Raw genomic sequence first — 13,221 nt, 5'->3', positions numbered from 1 at the left:
GGGAAAACTTCTTGGCTTTTTTTTTGTTGCACTTAATCATCAGCAAACCACACAGAATAACTTCCTTTTCCTTTGGGCTTTTCCCTTCAGGGGTCATTACAGCAAATCAAACTTCTCCTTCTAACCCTATTCTGTGTATCATCCTCGCTCACGACCTCCATAAATCCTCTCGTTGGTCTTCCTCTCGACCTCCTGCCTGGCAACTCCAATTCCAGCATCCGTCTACCAATATATCCCTCCTCTGCATATGACCCAGCCCTCTCAGTCTGGCTTCTCTGACCTTCTCTCCAAAACCTCTAACATGTGCTGTTCATCCTCTTCACTCCCAATGTCACGGTTTCTAGACCATACAGCAACGCTGGTCTACCGACTGTCTTGTCCACCTTTCTGGCTGACTATCTCACAGTACCCCTGACTTTTCTCCACCCATTCCAGCCTGCTTTACCCCATTTATTTACCTCTTTTCCACACTCTCCATTGCTCTGGACTGTAGACCCCAAGTTGATCTCCACTCCTTGTATCCTCACATTGGCTTCATTCCTGTTTTCCAGGGCATACCTCCACCTCTCAGCCTGTTCCCTACTTTTACCACAGATCACAATGTGACCTGCAAACATCATGGTCTATGGAGATTGTGGTCAATCTCATCTGTCAGCCTGTCCATCACTACTGCAAACAAGAAGGGGCTCAGAGCTGATTGCTGATGAAGCCCCACCTCAAACTTCTGTTACCCCAATAGTACACCTCATTGTCTCACAGCTAGCATACATGTCCTGCACCAGTCTAACATATATCTCTGCTACTCCAGACTTCTTGCAATTCTGCACCCCCACCTTTTATTCTTAAATGGGCACCCTCACACCTCTCCCTTCCTCCGGTATCTTCTCACTCTAAGATCCTGTTGAATAATCTAGCCAGAAACTCTACCACTACCTTTCCTAGACCCTTCCATACTGCCACAGGTATCAGGACCAACTGCCTTTCCACCCTTGGTCCTTCAATGCCTTCCTCACTTCTCTTTTACTAATCTGATACTTTGTGGTCGACAATAGTCACCTCTTCTTCCCTTCCCTCTTCAATTTTCCTCATTCATCAGCTCTTCAAAGTAGTCTTCCCATCACTCTTCTAGCATCTGTCAATACAGCCCCCCCTTATCCTCCGTCACCTGGACCTGCTGTATATCCTTTCTATCTCTGTTTTGACAACCTGTATAAATCATTCTCTCCCTCCTTATTGTCCAACCGAGCATACAAGTCATCGTACGCCTTTTGCTTCTTCTAGCTTGTGCTGTATCTCCCTGTATTTCTGTCCTTTTCAGTCCCCTGAGTGCTCAACTTCTTTCCCAACCACTTTCTTTGTGTATATACTCCTGCACTTCCTGATTCCACCCCACGTCTCATTATATACTTTCCTTACCAGATGACTACCAAAGTGCGCTCCTACCAGTCTCCCTGATCACATTAACTGTGGTTGTCCCGTCATCTGGAAGCTCTCCCTGACCACCCAGAGCCTTTCTCAACTCCGCCCTGAAAACTATACAACACCCTTTTTCAACTTCTGCCAGTTTGTCCTCGATCTTCCTTGTCACCTGAGTCCTCCTACGAAACTACCATCCATGCTGTCTGGCTACACTCTCACCTACTACTACTTTGCAGTCACTGATCTCTTTCAAGTTACCCCTGTCTATACAAGATGTAGTCTACCTGCGTGCTCCTACCTAACCCTATGTTCCTGTCTTTTCTGGTGAGGATGGGTAATTCACTACAGCCATCTCCATTTTTGCAAAGTCTACCACAATCTGTCCTTCTGCGTTCCTTTCCTGAATACCAAACCTGCCCATCAATTCTATTGCCTGCACCAACATGTCCAGTGAAGTCCTCACCAATTACGCTCATCTCTGGGGATATTCTGCATCACTTCATCTAACTCATTCCTGAACTTCTCCTAACTCGCATCCCACCTGCGGGGCATAGCCACGAACAACATTAAGCTTCTCAACTTCCAGTTGAAGTCTATCTAACATTCTTTTTCACTGCCAGAACATTCCTCACAAACTCCTCCACGATAACTTCTACTTCATTTCTCTTCCTGTCAGTACCATGATGGTACAACTTTAAACCTGCTTCTAGCCTTACTACCTTTTACTCCTGGACACAATATACCCCCCTTCTCTACATAATGTCAACTAACATGCTACCTTTTCCTGTAAATGTCTGTCCCAGACTCTTGCCTTTCCTCGTCTATCTGCTTCCGGACACTCCTATTTCTTCGTCCCACACTAGCCCAATTCTTCTGGTACCCTGTAGGTTATCGTCATCAATAGCGGTCGTCGGTAACCCATGCCTTGACTGATCAGGTGTGAGATTCTGAGGCTTGGTTTTGGCACAAGTTTTTGCGTGAGATGCCCTTCCTGACACAACCCTCTGCATTTAACCCACACAGAGTATGACTGCTGAAATTAAAAAAAGTTCATCAGTTGAATGCTGTTTTTCCTCAATGGCACTTTTTGGAGCTATGTTTAAAAAACAGACTCCTAGAAGCATTTCTATAAAAGTTGACTCCCCCCCCCCGTGTAAATGTGCAATAATAATTTTTTTTTTTTTTTTTTCTTTTTCCCTGATTTACGTGTGGGATTGCATTCGGATTAAAATTGGAAAAAAAAAAGGCCTGATCTCGTTCAAATTTGATTGGGACAAAAATAAATTTAAAAAAATTCAAACAAAATATTTGAAACTGTTAGTTGCTCTCCGGTCCATGAGTCATAAGTGAGTTATCGCTAAAAAGTGGCAATACAGTTTCATAGACTTTCTAGCCTGTGTCCATATAACCTGTCCCCGCTAAATGAAAATGTTGATAATTTGTGAATTTCCAAATGTCAAATTATATCTGTATTACATTGAGGCTGCAAGATAATTTACAACACGGTTGATGCATTGATAAATATTGATGAGCACCACGAGAAAAAGCATAAAAGCACGGATCTTGACATAAAAGTAAATGTCACAAAAAAAAAAAAAAAAAAAAAGGAAGGGTACGTCACGCCGGCTGTTCTGGTGAGTTATTGAAATTAGAGAACGTGCATCCTGTCAGAATCGCCTTATATTTCTGACGGATATGCGTTCGCTGCAGCAGCAGCAGCAGCAGCAGCAACACGGCACAACCACGATCATATGAAGTGACCAGAGACTAGATGATGAGGTAATCAGTATCCGGTGTTGATTTCACTGAGCCTCCAGTCATCATAAAGGATGGAGAAAAGTGTATATCTCCTTGGCTAATGAAACCCTGGGGATTTCAGGGTTTAGGGTTCATAAAGTATTTATGGTATGTTCATTAACTATTGATTAAGCCGTTAGAGAGCGTTTAGACACCCAGACAATCATTATAAAAGATTAGATGGCTCGAGGAAGAAGAAGATAGAGGAAGGCGCAAAATGCGGAGAAAGGGAACGAGGCGACGATGAACGATGAATGGAGATGAAGAGCGAAGATGAAGATGGCATAAGAAGGAGGGGGAAATGAAAGACGTGAGGTGAAAAAGTGAAAAAGAACACCGACACGAGAGGATGGAAGGAAGAAGTGAGCAGGGGACGACTCTGCTCTTTCAATATTAATGAAGTATTCAGATCGCATTTTAGACAGCAAGGCTACCATTACAGGAGATTAGGTTTTAACCACTTCTGCCCTGAGGGTGTCGGAGGACGGCTCTTCTAACAGACATAACCAAAATAAATCATTAATATGTCTGTAATTATTTGATCTATATCCATGCGTTTTGTCTGTGGAAAGGGGTTTGTCTCTATAACTGTAGCATTTGAACAAAATAACGTGTAAAATTTTTATCTAGGCTTTTCTCATTCACATTCAGGAAAAAATGCTTTTTTTTTTTTTTTTTTTTTTTTTGCATTTTGGCAAACTAATTCAGCTTTTTTGCATTTGTTGGGTTTTTTTTTTGTTTTTTTTTTAAAATCTGCAACCCAAAAAAATCCCAAAAAGATTTATTTATAAAACAAAATGCATTTTGAATCTTTTCTTTTTGGAGCAGTTTTGGTGTGCAGATTTTTCAAAACTTTTTTTTTTTTTGATCCAGCTCCCATCCCCAAATGGGCAGCGGATGTGCTTGTCTTTTTCTTTTCTCGCTCGATTTGTTATTCCTCTCATTAAATTAGCTATTTCTATAAAAATTAACAAATTTCCAACAATATTTTTGGATTGCTTAAGTTGGATGAAACATATTTTATTTTTGATTATGGAAATTCTAGAAACAAAAATTCCATTCTAAGTCTCAACCTCCATATTCTTTGGAGTAGAAGAAGAGATGGGAGTCTATTTGAGGTAGAAGAGCGAAAAGACGGGGAAATGTAGAGGAAACCGAAGGTGAGCTGCAAAGAGGAGTAGTGGTGAAGGTCAGGGTGGAGAGAGAGGGGGCGGCTGAAGGAGGGCAAAGTAGAGAAAATAATAGATGTATTACAGTTAATGAATAGGGGGAAATTGAAAGACAGACTAGAAATGTAAGAGGAATTATTCAAGGCATAATAAATAGAAAGTCCACTCTCCCTAATGATAAACGGCTTCCTTATGAAAATGCTCGTCTTGTTTTAAAAGCACTTCACCGCCTATATCTTCACTAAATGCTTCCTCAGCTTTCCGCCTTGCTATTTTCTCCTTCTTGTAGTCCAGAGTTATGAAAGGCTGCGATGTGAAATGTTGTTTCTTGAGATGCACAGGAAGTAGAAAGAAGATAACAGTTTAAGAACTGTCTCAAAAGTGCCAGGATTCAGACAACTCTGTGGTCAGAGGAAGGCTTGTATGTATTGAAGCCAGCGGCTGATAAAGTCACTATTCAGGCTATGGTGGCAAGTTAAAGACCATCTTTTTTTTTTTTTATTACCCTCCTGGGGGAGGTTCTCTCCAAGCTAAGCTATGAAATCATCGAACCCACACTCAGCTTGATTCGTACTGGCTTTGCCTACCACCTGCATTTTTTGGCCACTCCGGCTAATGAGTGTGAACTATTTTGTGAATGTTGCACTGTAAGGCATTTTCTCCACAGCGTGCAGATGCATGTCATGCAGATGTTCTCCAGGCAAGTCCTACTGAGCGGGTTTGGGAACGTATGCAAATAATTCTCATGGAGAAGGATTTTACCGTGTCCTACCACTTTAGTTTTACCCAGATATACTTGATTGGTTTTACTCTGATCCACCAAATCCATTTTCCAATCATTAGATGGAGGTAATTTCAATAGCATGCATGATAATGGTATTAATGAAGAAAGAGATCCCTTTGTTGTCCCTTCAGTACTTCTGGGCTGAGTTTGGTAAAGATCTTGCAACTTGCAACATTTCTCTCTCTGCCTTCATTCTGGTAACTATCCTGCACAGCACCACGCCGTCTCATTGCCTAGAGCAGTGTTTCCAAACCTTTTTTGAGCCACGGCACATATTTTACATTCGAAAAATCACACGGCACACCACCAAATAAATATGTCAAAAACAGTGTTTAACGAATTACAATGAAAGCGTAGTCTCAATTTACTTAGTGTCAAATCTAATATATCTAATATCTGTAGATTCGTCAAGTTGCAATGCAAATTTCCCACTGATGTGCAACTTTTCCAGAACACTTTTTTGCAATGTCCCAAAACATCAATATGTCTGAAAATGGTATTATTTGAGAGAACTCGGGCTATTTCTTTATCAACGCCAGTGCCCAGCATTTCTTCGACAATGATTTTGCCGGCAGGTAGTATTAATGTTTTGCTTCGGTGTGTGGCTGTTTGGATTTAGAGATGAGTTCAGCAACTTTGTAGCAGCTTTCACTGCTTTCTCACTCATCTTGGTAGTTTTCAACAACGCTGCCTGTTTGTTTACGCAGATACAAGTACCGTCATTTCCGGACGACAAACCGCGACTTTTTTCACGTAAACAACGATGCGGCTAACATATGGACTCTGGGCGGGGGGGACGCTAACGAGCTTCACGCCGCTAAAACGTTTATCCTCGTCACATCGGACGGATGAAACGACCGAGAAATTCTGAGTCCGTTCAACTCCGACACCGATGAAGACGACTTTGGCGGTTTTAGTGCGCAGGAGGAAGCCAGAGATAGCGATCGGCTAGCCGGTGCGGCTTATATTGAGGTGCGCTCAATAGTCCGGAAATGACGGTACTTTTTATTTTAGAAATGTATCACGCAAAGCGTCACTAATCACTCTGATACACAGATGCACAGGTTAATTCACTATCCGTTGCCATCGAACGGGCATGTTGCCCACATAGACATAGGAAGACACATTATTTGCGTTGGATAAATAATTTTCGGACCAATCAGGTGAAAGTAGGCATTATTCGATCTCTCACGCTACACTAATGTGCCGCGGCACAGCGGTTGGGAAACACTGGCCTAGAGAGAGGGGACACTGGACGATGCAGGTTTTTTTTACTCCAGTTTTGCCCTCTCCACCCTCTATCACTATTCAGCAATTTTTTTTTTTTTTTTTTTTTTATCGCATAGCACAATAACCAAGAAGTAGCATCAAAAAAAAAAAAAAAAAAAGAGAAACAGACCTGCTACAATGATGCTGCAGTGAGGTTTAATGGGGTTGAAAAGCAAGTGTGACTGGCTGGCAGGCAGACTTCACAGTTCAGGTGAGGCACAGTTGGTGTGAAGCTGTTTCCAGCTCATGACAGATGTTACAGAGAGAGAGAGAGTGATGGAGAGACTGAAACAAAAAGACACAGAGGAGGTAGCTTGGACAGAGAGAAAGGTGAGTCATTTGCAGCATGCAGAGTGAGAGATCACCAAGAAGTAACTTTGTGCAAACTGCAAGTTTCAAAGTCAGGTAGAGTTCATTTGGGTGCTCCAAAGCCGTTTAGTTCGTTTCCCCAGAGGTACTTGTGTAAATAAATGTGCTTTGAAGCAAAGATTGGGTAGTTGGATGCAATGCACTTTTGAGTCCTCGACAATAATGTCCATGTAGATGTTGTTATCTTCCAGAAGAAAAATAGAATGTACAAAATATCCGAGGGTGAACTCGGTGGAACCGCTTTTGGATTTTCACACAAGAAGCGGAACGGCGCAGACATACAGTATAATCAGGAAGATTGATGGAAAGGGTATAGCTGCCATTCGCGTTGCGTTTCTTTTTTTTTTTTTATTACAGCCTCTATAATCCAACCTTTTTATTGTTATTTTGGTTAGTGTAGAGTTACACGCCACTATGTGCTTTCAGTTTGATGACAGCAAGACATATTGGGATGTAGTCAATGATCAAGGGCAAAGCCGAAGTCCCTGCTTTGAGGCCAATCAAGAAAGTCTGTTGTTGCGAGACGAGTCCCTCAAGACTGGGAATCACAACGGAAATCTTAGAAATCTCAGAATTAGATTTCCGTTGCCACATTAAATCAGTGTCAGTCCTCTACAACCTCAAAAAACATCCCTCACATTAGAAGGTCAATGTCAAAACACGAAACTGAGAAATTCAGAAAGGCAGTTCAAAGGGATGTTTGCCTAAGACGGCAATTAGACAGCATCAACTGATACAGCATGTTGCCGCCAGGGTTGGAAGAAGGACCAAAAGAGAACAGACTACAGTACCAGACCTCAGATCTCTCGCCACATGTTGAACCGAGCCAACTTAGAAATTGTCCATACATCACGAGTTACCGTAGCTCCATGTTCTTGTCCGAGCTTTTGATCCGGTCTGACTATTTCTGACATTTCAGCGGGTCGGCCGGTGTTGACCTACACGCCGCTCCCAAAATTGAAGCTGCGTTCACACAAGTTGATTGGCTTGTCAGTGTCGCTTACAGAACATTCTCCGCTCCGGTTACCTCACGAAAGCTTTCCCGTATTTTACATCTGTCCGTCGTCAGTATTTTTCACTCCCATCATTAGCTCTCCTTAAATCATTCAGAGTTCAGATGAGTTGGCCTTGTTACCCTTCGGTTATTGCTCCAAGTTGCAGAGTTTCATTAGCATTCCTTGGTTTCTAGTTGCTACATCAATCCCAGTCGCTCCCCGAGTGTCTGCACCAGCATTCATCTTCTGTGCTGTGCAAATACAGACGAAACTACCAGAAGACTGTGGACTCATAAAAATGCTAACAACTCTCAAAACCATGCAGTTAAACTCTTGAACTCCCACCAGAAGTTTCCAAGTTCTGGTGATCGTGATCGTCAAAACCAGGAGAACCACAAAAGTTGGAGTTCAATGAATATCTAAAAATATCATGTATCGTAGGAATGAATGGCTTTTTTTTTGTTTGCTTTTTTTTGTTGTTTTTGATTTGCACAACCCCCTTTCATTTTTACAAAACGTTAGCCGGAAACATGTGTGTGAAAATGAACAAGGAATATGATCGCAGTCAAATCCATGTTCTATTTTAACTGCATTCGCAGGATTTTATGTGATAAATAGCAAATTATTTGATCATGCAACAAACAACGCCGCAATGTCATGAGCGAGATCAGTGTTTTCGCCGCACCATATTTCCATATCTAAAGAAGCTTGCATCCCCGGCCAAAGCAGCTGTCTGGATCTTCAGCTCAGATGGTTGCAGCACCTGCCCTTCTCACCGAGCAGGTCAGCTGACTGAGCTTTGATGGTTTGGATTTCCGATCGCTTCTCCTCTTATATAACCTTGTTTGTATCGTCGACCAAGTTATGATTTGGACGCACGTTACTGCATCGTGCATGTATGTATGTATGTATGTATGTGATAAACTTTATTGATCCCCATCGGGGAGATTCCTTTGTCAGAGCAGTGTAAGTTGTGTCAAAAGATTAAAAAAGTAAAATAGATATGAATATAAATAGATCGCTTCTACTCTTATATAATGTTGTTTGTATCTTCAACAAAGTTATGATTTGGACACACATTATTGCATCGTGTATGATAAACTTTATTGATCCCCATCAGAGAAATTCCCTTGTCAGAGCACGTTAACGTGTGTCAAAAAATAAAAAAGTAAAATAAATGTGTATGTAAATAGATTGTGTCTACTCTTATATAATGTTGTTTGTATCGTTGACCAAGTTATTATTTGGACACACGTTGCTGCATCTTGCATGTATGTATGATAAACTTTATTGATCCCCGTCAGGGAAATTCGTTTGTCAGAGCAGGGTAAGTTGTGTCAAAAAATAAAAAAATTAAAATAAATATGATTATAAATAGAGAGACAGAAGACAAAAGATAGCAAGACATCCACAAATAAATAGACAGCAGCAGCAGCAGCAGCAACATCAGGGATAATAATGGTATGTATGTAACATGTGTGTGTGTGTGTGTGTGTGTGTGTGTTTACAATATATTGTTCAGTGTTGTTTCTGAAATACCCTTTGGTTATTCATTTACCAGTTGTTCCTTGAGCATTCATCTCTGGCGTACTTTATACACCGATTGGATTTGCCCGTGGTATGAAATCAACCTGACCTACAAATCTTCCCCAGTTTTTTTAAAAACTGTAAAGGAAAGTAAAGAATTGCCCGGGGTTTGCTCTGCAGCGATGTGGTTTGAATGTCACTCAGAGAGCCGTTGTTCTCGACGGCGTGACACGGCGAGGAATGGATGCGATTCAATTTCATTTTGGGATTTCTCCGCTGAATTCTTCTTCTCGTGTCTGACGAGATAATATTTATCTGGTATAATGTCTCCTGCAGACATGGCCGTGCTCCAATAGTGTGGCAACTTAAGGGGTCGTGATTTATTTTCGTTAACTTTCTGACTTTTGCTCACAGACTCTACTTACGTACTCCTTATGTATTGATGATCGTGAATATCAGTCCTTGCTGTCAATGCGAACAAATAAAAATGTAAATGTTTGACCGCGGGTAAGCTTATGCACGCCATCATGTATTGTATGAAACCAATTCAAAGTTGTCTTTGAAATATGAATATAGCGAAGCTATAGAGATGCTAAACTAAACAACAGGGTTTCCACTTTTATTAAAAAGGTACCGGTTCAGCTTATTGCGCCGCACGTAGAGCTGAAATCTTGCAACATCCGAAAGTACTGATGCTGTGCTTTTTCTGTAAAGATAGAATAAATTAAAGACCGCAAAAAAGGAAAAGAAGCAGAATCATAAATGGCAAAAACAAGCCATGAAAATGCAGTCACTCAGGACTGGCAAGTAGGGGACCTTTTTAGAGATGTAACTCATGAAATGACTTTCAGATCAATAAGCAAGCTTACGACCTCACAGCATGTAACAGCTGTGACTCGCTTTTGATGTTGCTCCTTTTGACTGTCTCTGCTTATGTAAATGCCTGCATACACAAAAGTAACAAATTGCACATAAACTCAGTTGCCCTGTGTGGGAAGACAACTCTGCCACTTGATGTATTGGACATCTGCAAAAGAAAAATCTACATTCGGAGAGGGGTAACATTTTTCAGATTGCCTCGCCGAGGCTGCGCTGTTTATTTTCAATCAGTCAATCACGCCAGTGTTTATTTTATTTTTTATTTTTTTGTCATGTACCGCTCTTTGGAACTTGGATTTACTCCAAGAATAACCCTGCTGTATAAGATAAATAGATGTAAAATGAGTGGCATAAAGCAGACTTTCTATCACAGATACTCAACTATCACATACACACTTAAAAGCGTTTTGTATAAGATATAAAATAAATGTATAAAATAAATAGATTTAAATTGAGTGGCACAAAGCAGACTTTCTATCACAGATACTCAACTATCACATACACACTTAAAAGCGTTTTGTATAAAATATAAGATAAATAGATTTAAATTGAGTGGCACAAAGCAGACTTTCTATCACAGATACTCAACTATCACATACACACTTAAAAGCGTTTTGTATAAAATATAAGATAAATAGATTTAAATTGAGTGGCATAAAGCAGACTTACTATCACATACACACCTAAAAGCGTTTTATATCTTAAGAACTGTTTTTTTTTTTTCCCCATTTCAGCCATGATCGTGTTTTACATGTTTTTTGGATTTGCCAAGATGAAATGAAAGCGGAGTGGAAGATGTTAATACTAGAAATCAACCAACATAGTTGATTGATTGTATAAAAACAAGCCATGAATAGCAGTGTATGTATAATTTCTCTTTTTTGCATTTACATCATCTATTGTTATTCAGCTTAGTCTAAAGCATAAGTGTAGTGGTATTGATACATGCAGAACTTTCCCAAGCCTGAGAAGAGGAAACGGTGTAATCTACGTACCGTATCGACTCTTTCAGCAAATAAATTAGGAAAAAAAAAGAAAGAAATCCATGTGTAATCAAAGGGTGCAGATGTAAGAAATCCCTTTGTCATTTTCTGACGTGCCTCCCATGTTTGTCTCAGTGGCAAATTTTAGCAAAGTGTTAGCAGTCAAACACGCCCCATCAAACCCATCCCTCTTTCATTTGCCAGCGCTGCAGTTACAAGCACACACACACACACACACACACACACACACACACACACACACACACACACACACACACTTTGATCTCGTATGAAGGATCATGTCAATGGAGTGCTGCCAAATAGAACAAAAATGATTGAAGTATACCAGTCTAACAAACTGCGAGGCCCATTAGAGGGAGGCTCCTTCATTTTTACGGAAAACTTGAATCTGTCTTTCTATGAATCCTAAGGGGTTTTCCTTATTGCTTCGGGGGCTTTGAGCACGCACTGACTCTTCAATGAAACGGTTATATTCTTTTAAGGGGATTTTCCCATTTGACTTGAATTCACATATGATTTGCAATGGGATATTTTCTACAGTTTAAATCAACTCACAGCTGGAAACGTCTATGCTGGTAATCTTTAAGTTCACAAACTATTTTACAGTGCACAAGGCTATTCTCCTTGAGTGGGAATTAATTTAGATATCATGGGCTGCAGCCTGGGATCTTTCAGGAAAGAATTCATTTGTTTTGTATTAAACAATAGGTAGTACAAAATAGATTGTAATTTTACGCAAAGTGTCTTGAAGGAGCGCAAATCCCTTATAGTTGATAACCAATGTGCAGCTGGTCTGAATAGGAGAATGAAATGTTGCCAGTATCTTTTATTTTGACTTTTCAGTATGAAGCATATTAACACTACACAGTATGTAATGTTATATACTGACTACCCTAAACTAATTGGAATGTGGGAACAGCAGTTGCATTTTGCTGTTGGTAGAACTGGAGAGAAGAGACTCAAAAGAAGAATGAAGCCAGCTTCCATTAACATTCCACCCGTACACCCCCTTAATCTGCAAAGCCACCATCCCCTCCCACTTTGAAAACCGTTGTAAGGGGTATTTAGGCATTTTTCAAGTGCAAGGTATTGTCTTGATTAGTCTTAACTTACTTTCGGGTACCAGGGACTTTATTTCCATGGTACTCTTGTTGCCCTTTGGCTGGTTGTCATCGCGATGCTGCATTAGTCTACCGTCGCGTCATTGAGAAAAGTCAATGTGTTTTGCTAAAGCAGTGACACAAACATGTGAAGCTTATCAGCTTACAAGAGCAACATGTTGAGCTTTGTAAAATAAAAAGGATCTTCCCCGGCTCATTTTCCATCAAAAGACTATAAGTAGCCTTTTCAGCACTGGAAAGATCTGAAATCGTTCAATTTGGGCTCAAATTCTGCCTCTTCAGGTCAGTGTGGGCAGAAATGACTTGTTTTAACAAACAGTCGTCGTCAAATTTTATTGTGACGACTGGATATATGTTCTTCCTAAATCCCCAAGTCACCTCTCATCCGAGAGGCTTCTTCAGTTTTAATGGACTGTGGGGAGTTGAGGTCAGGTTAGGCCGGTACTTTATTCATCCCCAAGGGAAAATTCACAGTTTCAGCAGAATCCATGAGCATCGGGTAAATAACTAAAATGAAGTGAAGAAGCCATGCCATAAATGCTAGTAAAATACAAAGACGGATAAAAAAGGCACAGAAGAAAGCATCTGAAGGTGCATGATGTGCGATCTGCCAATCAGAACTGACAGATTATCCCAGAATGTCCCACGTGCAGAGTTCAAGGGTCGCGCATGGCGGAGGAACAATCTCCTGGATCTGTCAGCGGAGCACGACAGTGACAGTAGCCTATCACTGAAGCTGCTCCTCTACCTGATATGGTGGCCTCTGAAGGGGATGCAATGGTTTGTCCATGATTGATGGGAGCCTACTCGGCACCTGACGCTCGGCCATACAAGCCAAGCTGCTCAGCTCCGTGCCCAAGACGGAGCCCGGGGACTTCTTCACCAAAT

At 41.0% G+C, this 13,221-nt stretch overlaps 1 protein-coding gene across 5 annotated transcripts in view; it reads left to right on the top strand.

Moving 5' to 3' along the window:
- Positions 1–13,221, top strand: part of LOC147229202 (RNA-binding motif, single-stranded-interacting protein 3-like) — a 141,456-nt gene that overhangs the window by 87,605 nt on the left and 40,630 nt on the right. The window lies entirely within an intron of this gene.

This window comes from Fistularia commersonii, chromosome 11, assembly GCF_037954325.1.
Source record: "Fistularia commersonii isolate RoL2024-O1a breed Wild chromosome 11, RoL_Fcom_v1.0, whole genome shotgun sequence".
Lineage (NCBI taxonomy): Eukaryota > Metazoa > Chordata > Actinopteri > Syngnathiformes > Fistulariidae > Fistularia > Fistularia commersonii.
This window is presented reverse-complemented; position numbering and strand designations above follow the sequence as displayed.